The sequence below is a fragment of the Pleurodeles waltl genome, chromosome 6 (genome assembly GCF_031143425.1).
Source record: "Pleurodeles waltl isolate 20211129_DDA chromosome 6, aPleWal1.hap1.20221129, whole genome shotgun sequence".
Taxonomy (NCBI): domain Eukaryota; kingdom Metazoa; phylum Chordata; class Amphibia; order Caudata; family Salamandridae; genus Pleurodeles; species Pleurodeles waltl.
Window position 1 is genome coordinate 1101805310 of NC_090445.1, and position 12707 is coordinate 1101818016.

The 12707-nt window shown below is 49.4% G+C and overlaps 1 protein-coding gene across 2 annotated transcripts in view; it reads left to right on the forward strand.

Annotated features, from left to right (window-relative positions):
* Positions 1 to 12707, forward strand: part of LOC138302087 (pulmonary surfactant-associated protein A-like) — a 270886-nt gene that overhangs the window by 92946 nt on the left and 165233 nt on the right. The window lies entirely within an intron of this gene.

Genomic DNA, 12707 nt, shown 5'->3' on the forward strand with positions numbered 1-12707 from the left:
AGCCCTGCCCCATGCTGGGAGCCCTAGCTTCCTAGACAATAGCTATGGCTTTGCCCACCTCTCACAGGGGATTACAGGAGCTGTTCACCCTGCCAGTGCCCCAGACTCCTCCTTGCTCTGATGCCAACTTGGCTGAGGTGGGAAGGTGGCTCTGCCTACGGCCTGCAGTACTGACTTCCTATGCCTCACTAAAGAAGTGAAGAAAACAATGAGTAGTGCAATTCTACTGGCAGTCAAGAGCCTCCCACTTACTAGCATAGAGAAGTCGTGCTAATTTTAGGAATTAACCAGACAAATCAATTCCGCAACTAAGAATGTCCATGCACCACCACCCACAGAATAGAGAAAGGGCTATCAATCTCTCAGTCCTTTCCGTGTCCATGCAGGGTGATGTTTCCTATGTAGAATCAAATTAAGGCACAGGCTCCACTCCTGGTGACGCCCTTCCGTCAATTTGATTAAGTTTCAGCTTTGCAACCATGCTCCCCCCTGAAACCCAATGACTTTGGTTTTCCGGAAGCTGCTAGCAGGTCATGGGAATAATGGCGTCGGATCGCTGGATCACTGGATCACTATTTGCCATTGTTTAAGGCTGGAACTACGATGTATCTGATTGTAGTTGAACCTCTGAGTTTTGTTTTTGAATAATGAAAACATTCCCGGCAAATGCTTTTGCTTTGGTTCATCTTGTGCCAGTCCAATAATTTCACCTCTAGAGTGACAGTGCGAATTCCCCGGACTGTCTCCCTTAATCATGGCTCCAGTTCCGAAAAACAACAAAATAGAGCCAGAGCCCTATTCTATTATCCTAGCTGAAGTATTCTGCCAACAGCATCAAGGGGGTTATGAGAGATGGGGGCTGGGACACGGTTCAACTCACAGTGGACTGCCAGCTTGATCCCAAGATTCAACTATGAGCTTTATAACTGCAGCAACTCTAATATATGCTATTGCAGCTGGAATAGCCACATCTGCTGGTACCAGACTTGCCCTCCAATGGATCCTTGTTAAAGAATTTAAAGTGTACTCATTACAATTACAGGGCCTTGAAAGTATTGTTATTTTGCATTACTACCTCCCCAAGCTGAGAGTGGGTAATTTGCACGCCTCCTGCCTTCCTTGGATTCAAGCTAGCGTGGCTGATGAAGGGTGAAACTCTGAAACCGGTCCCAGGATGCTTGTTTCTGGTTCAGGGAAGACGTGGCCTGGCAGTTCGGGCTGGACTGTTCCCATGGGGAACAGGGTCAAGACTGATTTGCATTTGGCTGGGTCCAAACTGGAGTGGCATGGCAAGCAAAAAACTGATGGATTAAACCCAGATCATCTGTGACTGGGGGTGAATGTTTGATTTGCTCTGCATTCCATCCATCATCTGTTGTTTTTGCATTTGTTGCCCCAAGTGGGAAGGGTATGCCGAGACGTGGGTACCGTGCTTGCTATGCCACCAGATTCAAGCTAGTCTGGCTGATGAAGGGTGAAATCCTGAAACTGGTCCCAGGATGCTTGTTTCTGTTTCAGGGAAGACCTGGCCTGGCAATTCAGGCTGGACTGTTCCCATGGGGAACAGGGTCAAGACTGATTTGCATATGGCTGGGTCCAAACTGGAGTGGCATGGCAAGCAAAAAAATGGATGGATTAAACCCAGATCTGTGACTGGGGGTGAATGTTTGATTTGTTCTGCATTCCGTCCATCATCTGTTGTTTTTGCATTCCTTGGATGTGGTAGCATTTCTCAGACTCTGGAATCGAACCCTGATTCCCTGTTACCCATGGTCTCCATGGCAGGCACAGAGGGTACCATTGAAAGTTGATAGGGCAGACATCGGTAGGTAGTGTCACCATCATGGAGTCGTTCATACAGCCCAAGATTATCTTGAGTCACCAAAGTGGCCATGCGACCCTGGATGGGTTTCTTTGATAAATGCTCACATCCTGGGAGGTCAGGGCTCTCAAGCATGTATTATCTCTAGGATTACCACAATTATACTCACACATGCATGGCTTAATCTTTGAGACAAGCATATGGTACTGGCTTGATCAAACTAGATATACACATCTGCTGGATAGAGGAGCCATGTGCCCATCCTGGACTGACTATTTCACCCCTCAGGAGCCTGCTATGAGAGCCCCTGCTTCCCTGCAGGGAACTCGAGGGACAGGCAGTCACACAGGCACCAGCAAGCCCAGCCTGCACTATGAAAACAAAAGAGAGAGGGAAGCCAAGGTGCAGCCTGAGCAAGACACAGGAGTGATGTTTCCCAGCCTGGGCAGCCAGGGCCACCCTATGAAATGATCATTCCGAGCTGCTACGGAACTGCACTTGGTGGGAAAAGGCAATCGACAGGCACAAAGCAGCATCTGAGAGTAGCACCATCTGACCCAACCCACTCTGGTCCGACCACTTTACAAGCTGCCAAGCTGCTTGGCCTTCACAGACTCAGGCCCCTGGGACCACAAAGGGGGCCAGACCTGAACCTTGCAGCACCTGGGAAGAAAGACTGCAGGACAACAGGGGTCCCTCATACCGTTTTCCCTAATAATCCCGAGAAAGCACCCCTTCCTTTCTTGTCATCCATGCACACCATGTGAAAGGGGCCCATTGGAGAAAAACACATCTGACCTCATGGAGCCCCGGTTGGGTTTGGAGACTCAAATAAGCCTTCATCAGGACTTCCAGATCTGTCTGCCCATCACTATCACTGTACATTGCTGGCTAAACTGCCCCCAAGCAAGTCCCCCTGAAAGCGGATGTCAGCTTTGCATCTCTGCCTCCTCACTGGGAAGCAAGGCCCAGAAGAAGGTCCCTTTGGACTAGGTTGGAAGGCAGCCACATACCCAGGCAGCATCTTGGAGAGAACCATCAGGCGACAAGGGGGTTCCAAAAACACTGCTCCTACTAATCCAGAGCAAGACTACTCCCTCCCTTTCTTGTAATATGTGCACAAAAAGTGACAGAGGGGGCTGTCTGAGGAAACTCACCTGACCTCCTGGAGCGCTGCATGGGACCGAAGAGACAAAGAACCCTCGTTGGGACTTCCAGGGAAGCCCGGGCTTCTGGGAATCATGTAGGTTTGTCTGGCACGCAACCAGATGCCCGGACTCAAAGAGCGGCCATCTGGTCACATCTATCTTCTGTTCAATAAAGAGACCGCTCGCCCTTGGAGAGAACAGGGACTTTAGGACCTGGGTTCTCAGATCCCGAACTGGGAATCAGGAAAGGAGCTATTGCAGGGGGACTCACGGATTACAGACCCAGGCTGCAGTGACAGCATCTGAACCCAGTCAGCAAGGGAGACCAGCCAAGGTCTTCTGGACCAGGTGCCAGGCACTTTGCAACACAGTGTACTGGAAGAGGGAGCCCAGAGATACAGGCTTCCACCACCAGACCAGCTGGATCTCTGACCTAGGACCCAGTCAGCGCTTCTGAACCCAATCAATCAGAGTACAGTGCTGGCTTTGCATACTTGCCTGCTCTTTTGAAAGCATGGCTCGGAGGAAAAGCCTATCGGACAGAGCTGGAAGGCCACCAGTGACTCAAGCCCCTGGGACACTATACCCTTGCAGCACCTGGGGAGAAAGAGTGGAGGCCAATGAGGTCCCTCATATCTTGTCTCTAATAATCCTGAGGATGTCTACTTGCCTTTCTAGTAATCCATGCACATCTAGTGAAAGGGGGACATCAGAGTGAACACATTCAACCTCCCGGAGCCTCCTGGAGCTTGCTGGAGCCCTGGATGCTCTTGGATAGACAAATGAGGTGTCATTGGGACTTCCTAGTCAGCTCAGCCATCACAATCACAGTACAGTTCTGGCTAAACATACCCCCTCCCCCTCAAGCAGGCCATCCTACACAGGGATGTCACTTTTGCCCCCCTGCCTGCTCTCCAGGAAGCTAGACTCGGAGGAAAGACCCATTGGACAGAGCTAGGAGACAGCTGCAGATTCAAGCCCCCATGGAACCCTGTGGCCCCACCCCAAACCTGGTGAGACCTGGATGAGAATGAACAGACAACATATAAGTCCCACGGACCCTGTACCTACTAATCCAGAGCAAGGCTAACCCCTGGGAACATTGCCCTGGTCTCAGGCCAGAGCCCCAGGGTCCTCCAGGGCTCTTGCCTGAGACCCGGTTACAGCTTATGAACCCATACAAGCAAGGGTGACCTCCCAGGTCTTCCTGGACCCCACCCCATGCACTTTGTGCCACAGCAGACTGAAGAAGGGAGCCCAGGGATTTGGCCTTCCAATCCAATGCTCCCAGAGCTCTATCCTGTGGCCCGGTCTGACCTTCCTATACAAGGCATGGAGGGGAGGCCTCCTCAGGCCTGCAAGTCTCTATCTGGGTCGCTTTGAGACATGACAGGCCAGGAAACTTAGCCATGGCCGGGGTATTCCGCCCCCTTGGCATGCCAGTGATCTGCTGGGGGCTGGTCAGCTTTTGAACCCAGTCAGGTGGGGGAGGCCTCACTGGGTCTGTGGTACTCTGTCCTGGCACTTTGAGACACAGAGGGCTGGAGAAGGGAGCCAGGGGCCTGGGACTACCACCACTTGGTCTGACTGGACTCTTTCATAGGGAAGGGACAGAGCTTGTGAACTTGGACAAGCAGGCAGGACCTCCCTGGACCTACAGGATCCCTTCCTGGGCACTTTGCAACATAGCAGACTGGACAGGGGAGCAAAGGTCCGTGGCCTTCTATCCCTAAGTCCACTGGTACTCTTTTCCTGGCCTGTCAGACCTTCTGAACCCAGGCACGCAGGGGAGGCCTCCTGGGCATTTGGGTCCCTGTCCTGTGAGCAGGAGAAGGGAGCCTAGAGCTTCTTCCACTGCAGGCCAGCCAGGGCTCTGATCCTTTCAGAGCTTCTTATCCTGGGCAAGGAGGAGAGGCCTCCCTGGCCCTGTGGGTCCCCACCCCCGGCTCCAAGTGACACGGCAGGCCATGGGACAGAACCCAGGGCTGGGAGCTTCCAGCCTCAGGTCTGCTGAGGCTTTGGGATGATCAGGGCTTTCTATCCCAAGCAAGCAGGGACCCGAACCTGCAAGTCCCCATACCCGGCACGTTGCAACACAGTACACAGAAACCAGGCCCACAGGGTCCTCACTCTGGGCATGCTGAGTACTGCTCATTCTTGTAATACATGCACACTGAGTGAAAGGGTAGCAATCAAGAGAATGTATCTGGCCTTTTGGAGCTCTGGATGGAATTTGAACTACAAATGAGTCTTTATTTGGACTTCTAGGTCAGCCGGGGAATCTGAACACTGAGTCATGTGAGGGGAATTGTTTGTGTTTCTTTGTTTATTTCAAGCACAAAAGGTCACCAGTGACGGAATGGCACAATCTGCACCACCTATCTAGGCGTGGTAAAGGATCCCTAATTTGAATTATGCCCAGGCCTAATTATTTGTGCAGTTTTCGAACAGACAAGAATTTGAATTCCAAGAGAAAAGTTTGATTCTCTTTTAAGCCAATGCTGTTTTCACCGGAGCAATAACTTTGATTAAATAGACTAATAGAAAATCTGTGAAAAAAAAAATTTTGTTGAAATTCCCAGTGCCTTCCGTGCAGAACAAAACTTATAATATCTTTGAAATCTTAAAAAGGTGCCCTGCTTTTGGCATTAATTCTAGTTGTGTTCTAGTAGCCATTACAGAAAATGGTTGAATGAAAATAAAAATATTGTCCACCATGATCTGCAAATCTCAAGGATCAGTGGGTCGGAGGCCACCTGGGAATGTGAAACCTGAGGAAATTAGTATTTTGATAAAGGGCCAGAGGCTGACAATAAATATGAAATATAGAAGGGTTACAGTAAATGAGCATGCCATGGACTTCGATTTGTGAGCTGGCATTGATTTTTTACATTTGAAGTAAGATATGAACATGTGCAGCAGACTGCAGTGTCTTTCAGATTAAACATTCTTTCCCCAATATACCCCATATGTGCCTGCAGTCTGCTAAGTGAAACAAACCCAAATTGTTAATAATTCTGCGAACAATTGTCCTCGTTTGGTGATATATCAGGTGCGGCCTTCTGAGACAAAAGGAGATGTCAGGAAATATCAACAAACCTGATCTTTTAAGAGGAAACTTAACTTTGTAAACTACCCCGTTCCAGACAATGTGGCGCTTCAAATCGAAATGACTTAAACAAACATGTTAATGCTGTATAAATCTGAGGGATTACCATGAATTGAGGAGGCGCAACAGAAACCATGCGAAGTAAGTGCATAATCCAACAAGCGAGTGAATGTGCTACCTTGAACAAAAACGGTCACCTGTTGGCACTGGACCATTTTTTTTTCTATTGCAGATAAACTGCAAACAGTTTTCAGATGTAGCTGTCCTTCAGGTTCACCACACGACTTCTATCCATACACCTAATGAAGCAGAGCTACTGCAATTGTTTAGCCGATCACTCCAGACAGGGCTAATCCATCTGACTGGAAAGCGGCTACCATTAAGACATTGTTAAAAAACACACTGCTGAGGAAGACAAACTTAACAACGTTCCTCCCGTTTCCCTTCATTCTACTCAAGAAAAACTCTTGAAAATCTAGTCTTTGGTACATTGCAAAAACATGTAGAAATTAACAAATTGTTAAATCCTTTCCAAGTTGGATTCACGCAAAGTGGAAGTAGCCAATAAGTTTTTGTGTCAATCCTCTATCTTCCTAGAAGAATAGTCGATAGTAGTGTTGGTGTATTGCTGTTGCTAGACCTTTCAGCAGCATTTGATACTACTGATTTTATGACTCCGACATCACAACATAACAAGGCAGAATTAAGTTGAAGTGTTCTCTCCTGGTTGCATTCATTTCTGTCCAAAATAAACTAAACCAATAGCTTTTCCACCAGTCCATTCAGAGCCCAACAGGATCCCCTGTGGTGTCCATTAAGGGCCCATTTTGTCTCCTCTTTTCCTGAACCTGCACATGAGTCTTCTAGGCTCAGGGTCCAAGTTCTACATGAAAGCTGATGATACACAAATGATCTCTCACAGCCTTTCTACAATCAAATCTGGATTTTTCTTTCACAAACTCAATGGTTGGAGGCTAATAACTTTCAAAAATGTAATTACTTGAAAACAGAGTTCTACCAACCAAACAAGCCACCATTATCTGCTAATTATTCCTATGTCTAGAGATATTGTCATCGTTACCTCACACAGCTAAAGCTATATGTAATCACAGCCCTTTCATTGCCACTATTCTCTTATGAGACATCGACTACTAAAGTCTCAAATACATGTTTACTCCATATTAAGACTCTTAAATGTATCATCATATTAAGTAACTTTGTTCTTCATGAGATAGTAGCCAATGCCCTAGTTCAACTCTACTTAGACTATGATAATGCTAGTTATTTAGCTGCATCAGAAAAATCATTTTCTGAGGTTCAGTTAGTACAGAATACAGAAGCATGCTTGTAGCTAGACTCTAGTGCCATTAATCACACCTACTTTGTATAACTTGGCTTCGTTTTTGCAACAGAATACTCCTGACATTCTTGGTGGTCACACATATTCCAAAACTCTTAGGGGCATATTTATGCGCCCCTTAGCACCACCATAGTGTCCTTTTGTTTACACTACAGCGGCACTAAATAGGCCCTTACCCTGCGCCATAGTTACAAAGCAGTGCAATGCTAGCATTGCGCCACTTTGTAAGCCCTTGGGCCACATTATACCTGAGGCAGGTATAATGTATTCAAGGGGGTGTTCCCCCGCAGGGAGGCCTAAAAAAATGGCACAGTGAAATTTCAGGATTTCACTGCACTATTCTGGCTTCATTTATTAACGCCTGCCCAGGGCATACCTAAAGTGAATCCAGCCTATTTCCTACAGGCCTCCCCATGCTTTGATGGACTAGCATCAACATTTTTTACTCTAGTATAGCAAAGCACCATATTAGCGTCAAATATTTTGAGCCTATTGTGCTAACATGCGCAATGGTGAGCTGTATGGTAAATACAGCTCTACCATGGTGTTGTTAAGGGTGCGGAGGGTGATGCTAGGAAACTGGCACATTGGAGCTGATTCGCCAGTTCCTTGTAAATATGCCCCTTTATTTCCTGGAAGCAAAGTTAAGATGGCTTCAGTAAGAAGAATTATGTTCCTTCAAGCTTGCCTTAATCCTTTTTCTAGTCCCCACAATAACGGCTTTAGTGATCTGGGCATGGAAACATGGATTACTGGTTTTCTCATACTTTGTTCAAAGTCAGACCTGATGAACTTTAGGAAGCAGCTGACACACCAATGTTTAATTGATATACAATATTGATCATGACTGATCCAAGACTCTCAATGTTGTTCAACCTACCAATCTTTTATTCCCTGGACGTCAGTTTTCAATTCTTAATATTTAATATCAACCTTTGTTATGTTTTCTACAGTGCCACAAAGCAGAGGAGAATGTGCCCTAGAAATAATAGTTAACATAATAATATAACACCATGAGGGAAGTAGAGGGAAAGCAGCAATCTCACCTGATCCACGAGTCGTGGCAGGAAACTTTGTTGGCCACAGTGGCTGGGGTGGTAATTCATCCCTCAGGCTTCTTCACCACAGGGCAGGCCCTAATGAGCTAGAAAAGAGTAGTCGCTTTCCGGCAGCGCAGGCAGCTGAGGGAATGCAGCAAGACTCATCTGACCGATGGGTCTCAGCAGGAGACTTTGTTTGGCTCCAACGACTGGGGTGGGACTTCGTCCCCCAGCCTCCTTCACCACCTGGGTGGGCCCTGACGCATTAGAAAAGTGTAGTCGCTTTTCCGTAGTGTGTGTGAAGTAGCAGGAAAGCAGCAACATTCACCTGACCTGCGGCTCCTGGCAGGAGACTTTGTTTGGCCACAGCGGCTGGTGTACTTATACATCCCCAGCCTCTTTTGCTACCAGGGCGGGCCCTAATGAGCTACGATAAGTGCAGTTGCTTTCCCGCAGTGCAGGCAGTAGCAAGAATGCAGCAAGACTCATCTGACCCATGGGACACAGCAGGAGACTCCGTTTGGCCCCAACGACTGGGGTGGGACTTCGTCCCCTAGCCTCCTTCACCACCAGGATGCGCCCTGGCGCTTTAGAAAAGCGTGGTCGCTTTCCCATAGTGTGGGAAGCAGCAGGAAAGCAGCGACATTCACCTGACCCACGGGTCCCGGCAGCAGACTTTGTTTGGGCACAGCAGATAGAGTGGGATTTTGTCTCCCAGCCTCCTTCACCACTTGGGGGGCCCTGATGCGCTACAAAAGCGCAGTCATTTTTCTGCAGCGTGTGAAGCATTGGGAAACCAATGAGACTCACCTGGGCCACGGATCCCAGCAGGAGGCTTTGTTGGGCAACAGCGGCTGGGGTGGGACTTTGTCCCCCAGCCTCCTTCACCACCAGGGTGGGCCCTGATGCACTGGAAAAGTGCTGTTGCTTTCCCGCAAAGCAGGAAGCAGCAGGAACGCTTTGAAACTAACCTGACCCAGGGGTCCTAGCAGGAGGCTTTGCTTGGCCACAGCAGCTAATGTGGGACTTAGGCCCTCATTACAACATTGGCGGCAAAAACCGCTTACTGCCGTGCAGAAGACCGCCAACACACCGCCGTGGCAGCAGAATTCCACCACGGTCATTATACCCACTGCTCGGAATCTGCCAAAATTGAGACACCCACACAAGTCCACCACACCAAAGGTCAGTGATAAACTGGTGAAAACAAAACCTCCACCGTCAGGACAACAGAAATATGCCCACACTATCATGACCCACGAATCCACGTGGCGGTCTTTCAACTGCAGTATTCCATTGGCGGTACACACCGCCGCGCTCAAAATACACACACTCTTACAAAACACAACCACATTGGACATTTCAAAATACACACACCTGATACACATACACACACCACTCCCACACACCCATTATAATATAAAACACACACCCACATTACCTGCAAACCCCTACGACCAAAATACCAAAAAAGGCAAGAGAGAGAGACACTACAAACTACTACCAAGCATCCACAGGCACACAATACCATCACCCACATAACTCCACGCACCTCACACAACACACAACTAAATATCACCCCACTTATCACTACACACACCACCCCACACATCACCCACACCACCCGATCGCACTGCAAAGACGCCCCAGATTCTCTGAGGAGGAGCTCAGGGTCATGGTGGAGGAAATCGTCTGGGTAGAGCCACAGATATTCGGATCACAGGTGCAGCACACCTCCATAGCTAGGAAGATGGAGCTATGGCGAAGAATCGTGGACAAGGTCAACGGAGTGGGACAGCACCCAAGAAATAGGGATCACATCAGGGAGAGGTGGAACGACCTACGGGGGATGGTGCGTTCCGTGGTCTCAAGACACCACATCGCGGTTCAGCGGACTGGCGGCGGACTCCCACCTCCTCCCCCACAACTAACAACATGGGAGGAGCAAGTCTTGGCGATTCTGCATCCTCAGGGCTCGCAGGAGTAGATGGAGTAATGGACTCTGGTAAGGCAATGCGTTACTACTATATCCCCCACCCTACCTGCATGCCATCACATACCCCCAGCCTCGCCCTCACCCCATCACTCCAACTCCTCACAAATGTCCCACGATCACAAACGACACATCCCAACACCAAGCCCTGCATGCAACAACAAAGCATGGACACCCATCCCCAAAGCATGGCCACTGCACATACCCACAAACCCCCCTAAAGCACCATCACACAAGGTCCCACACAGGAATGCAAGCAGTGGGGTACACGGTCACCCACCCAATGCACACCATGGCACACACAGATGCAATAAAAATCCTTTTATACCCTTGCAGGACCCCTACCCATCGTCACCGGACAGGAGTGTCCACACATGTCCACACCACCAACCGAAGAGGCCCGCAGTGATGACAGCAGCTCTGTCCAACTGGATCTAGATGACCAGCCAGGCCCATCTGGGACCTCGGGACAGTCGGTTCCCCTGACACAGTCACAGGCCACCACAGAGCTTCCCCCCTCTGGAAACACCAGCACAGCACCCACCCAGCGGGCCCATACCTCTGTCCCCAGGACACGTCAATCAGCAGTGTGTCAACCACTACAGGGAACCCAGGCTAACCCACCAACCCAACAACAACAGGGACCTGGGGGCAGTGGCAGTGGGCACACGGTCCAGGGGACAGATGCCCAGGAACACAGGGGAACTGGGAGGGCTGCTGTGCGACAGGGGGAGGACAGGCCCAGGGAACCCACTCTCCACGAGGCCCTCTCCAACATCATGGGAGCCTACCATCATTCCCAGGAGACGATGACAACGGTACTGGCCAAGTTTCAGGAGACCCAGCCGCTGCAGGAGGAACAGGATTTGGGCTTCAGGGAGGAACTCAGATCCATCAATTCCACGCTGGGCACCATCGTAGGGGTGCTGAAGGAAGTCCCCAACACCAGGAGGGACACTGTGGCACTACAAGGGGCCCCTGACACTAGCCTGGACGATGATCTGCCCACCACCTCCGCCAGCGCTAGTGGACAGAAGGCACCGCCACAGGACCACCACATAAGCACCCCACCCCCTGCAGAGGGAGAATCACCCTGCAAACAGTCCCTGAGATCCAGGACAAAGACAGAGAACGATGACAAGACCCCGCCAAGAAATGAGACCACCCTGATTGTCATCCTTCTGTCCCACCTTGTCACCCTGTCCATCCTGAAACTGCCCCAGCTCCACTTCCTATGCCCATTTGGGCAATGCACCTGTGAGACTAATAGACTGGACTCTGCCATGGACATTCCTCCGCCATCACCCCTCACCATTTTACAGCACCCTCAAATACTGAGCACTTAAATAAACACCCTTAAAGCGCAAAACAATCTGGAGTCTGTCTGTGATTTTGATATAGTGTATTAGCAATTACAGTGTCAAAATGCTCTTTCAATTGTAATGTCAACATACCTATGTCACACAGCTGTAGTCAATGAGGAAACAAAGCAGATGTCACACAGTGGGACCCACATCTGTGAAATCGTAAGGGAAAGTGACAACTCAGTGACCATACACTGGGTGAAAACGACAGACAGTAGAGAGGTAGTAGTGTTAAAGTACATGTAGTAGGCAGGTTTGTATTCTCACCTGTGTCTCAATGGAAGTATTGCAGGATTACTGAGTTCCTGTTGTCGATGTCCTCTTCTTCTGCTTCCTCGTCTTCACTGTCCACAACCTCCACAGCTGCCACAACACCTCCATCTGGACCATCCTCTTGCAGAAAAGGCACCTGTCGTCGCAAAGCAAAGTTCTGAAGCATACAGCAGGCCACGATGATCTGGCACACCTTCTTTGGTGACTAAAATAGGGATCCACCTGTCATATGGAGGCACCTGAACCTGGCCTTCAGGAGGCCGAAGGTCCGCTCTATAATCCTCCGAGTTCACCCATGGGCCTCATTGTAGCGTTCCTCTGCCCTTGTCCTGGGATTCCTCACTGGAGTCAGTAGCCATGACAGGTTGGGGTAACCAGAGTCACCTGCAAATGGCGAGGGACAACTGTTAGACACACACTAACCTGTAGTGATATACCCAGACAACCATTCCCACTGACTTGCTTCCAGGTGCTCCCATAATAGCCACACACGGTGACTATGGAGTTGACCCATCGCATAAGGGATGCTGCTATACCGCAGGATGTAAGCGTCATGCACTGAGCCAGGGAATTTGGCATTGACATGGGAGATGTACTG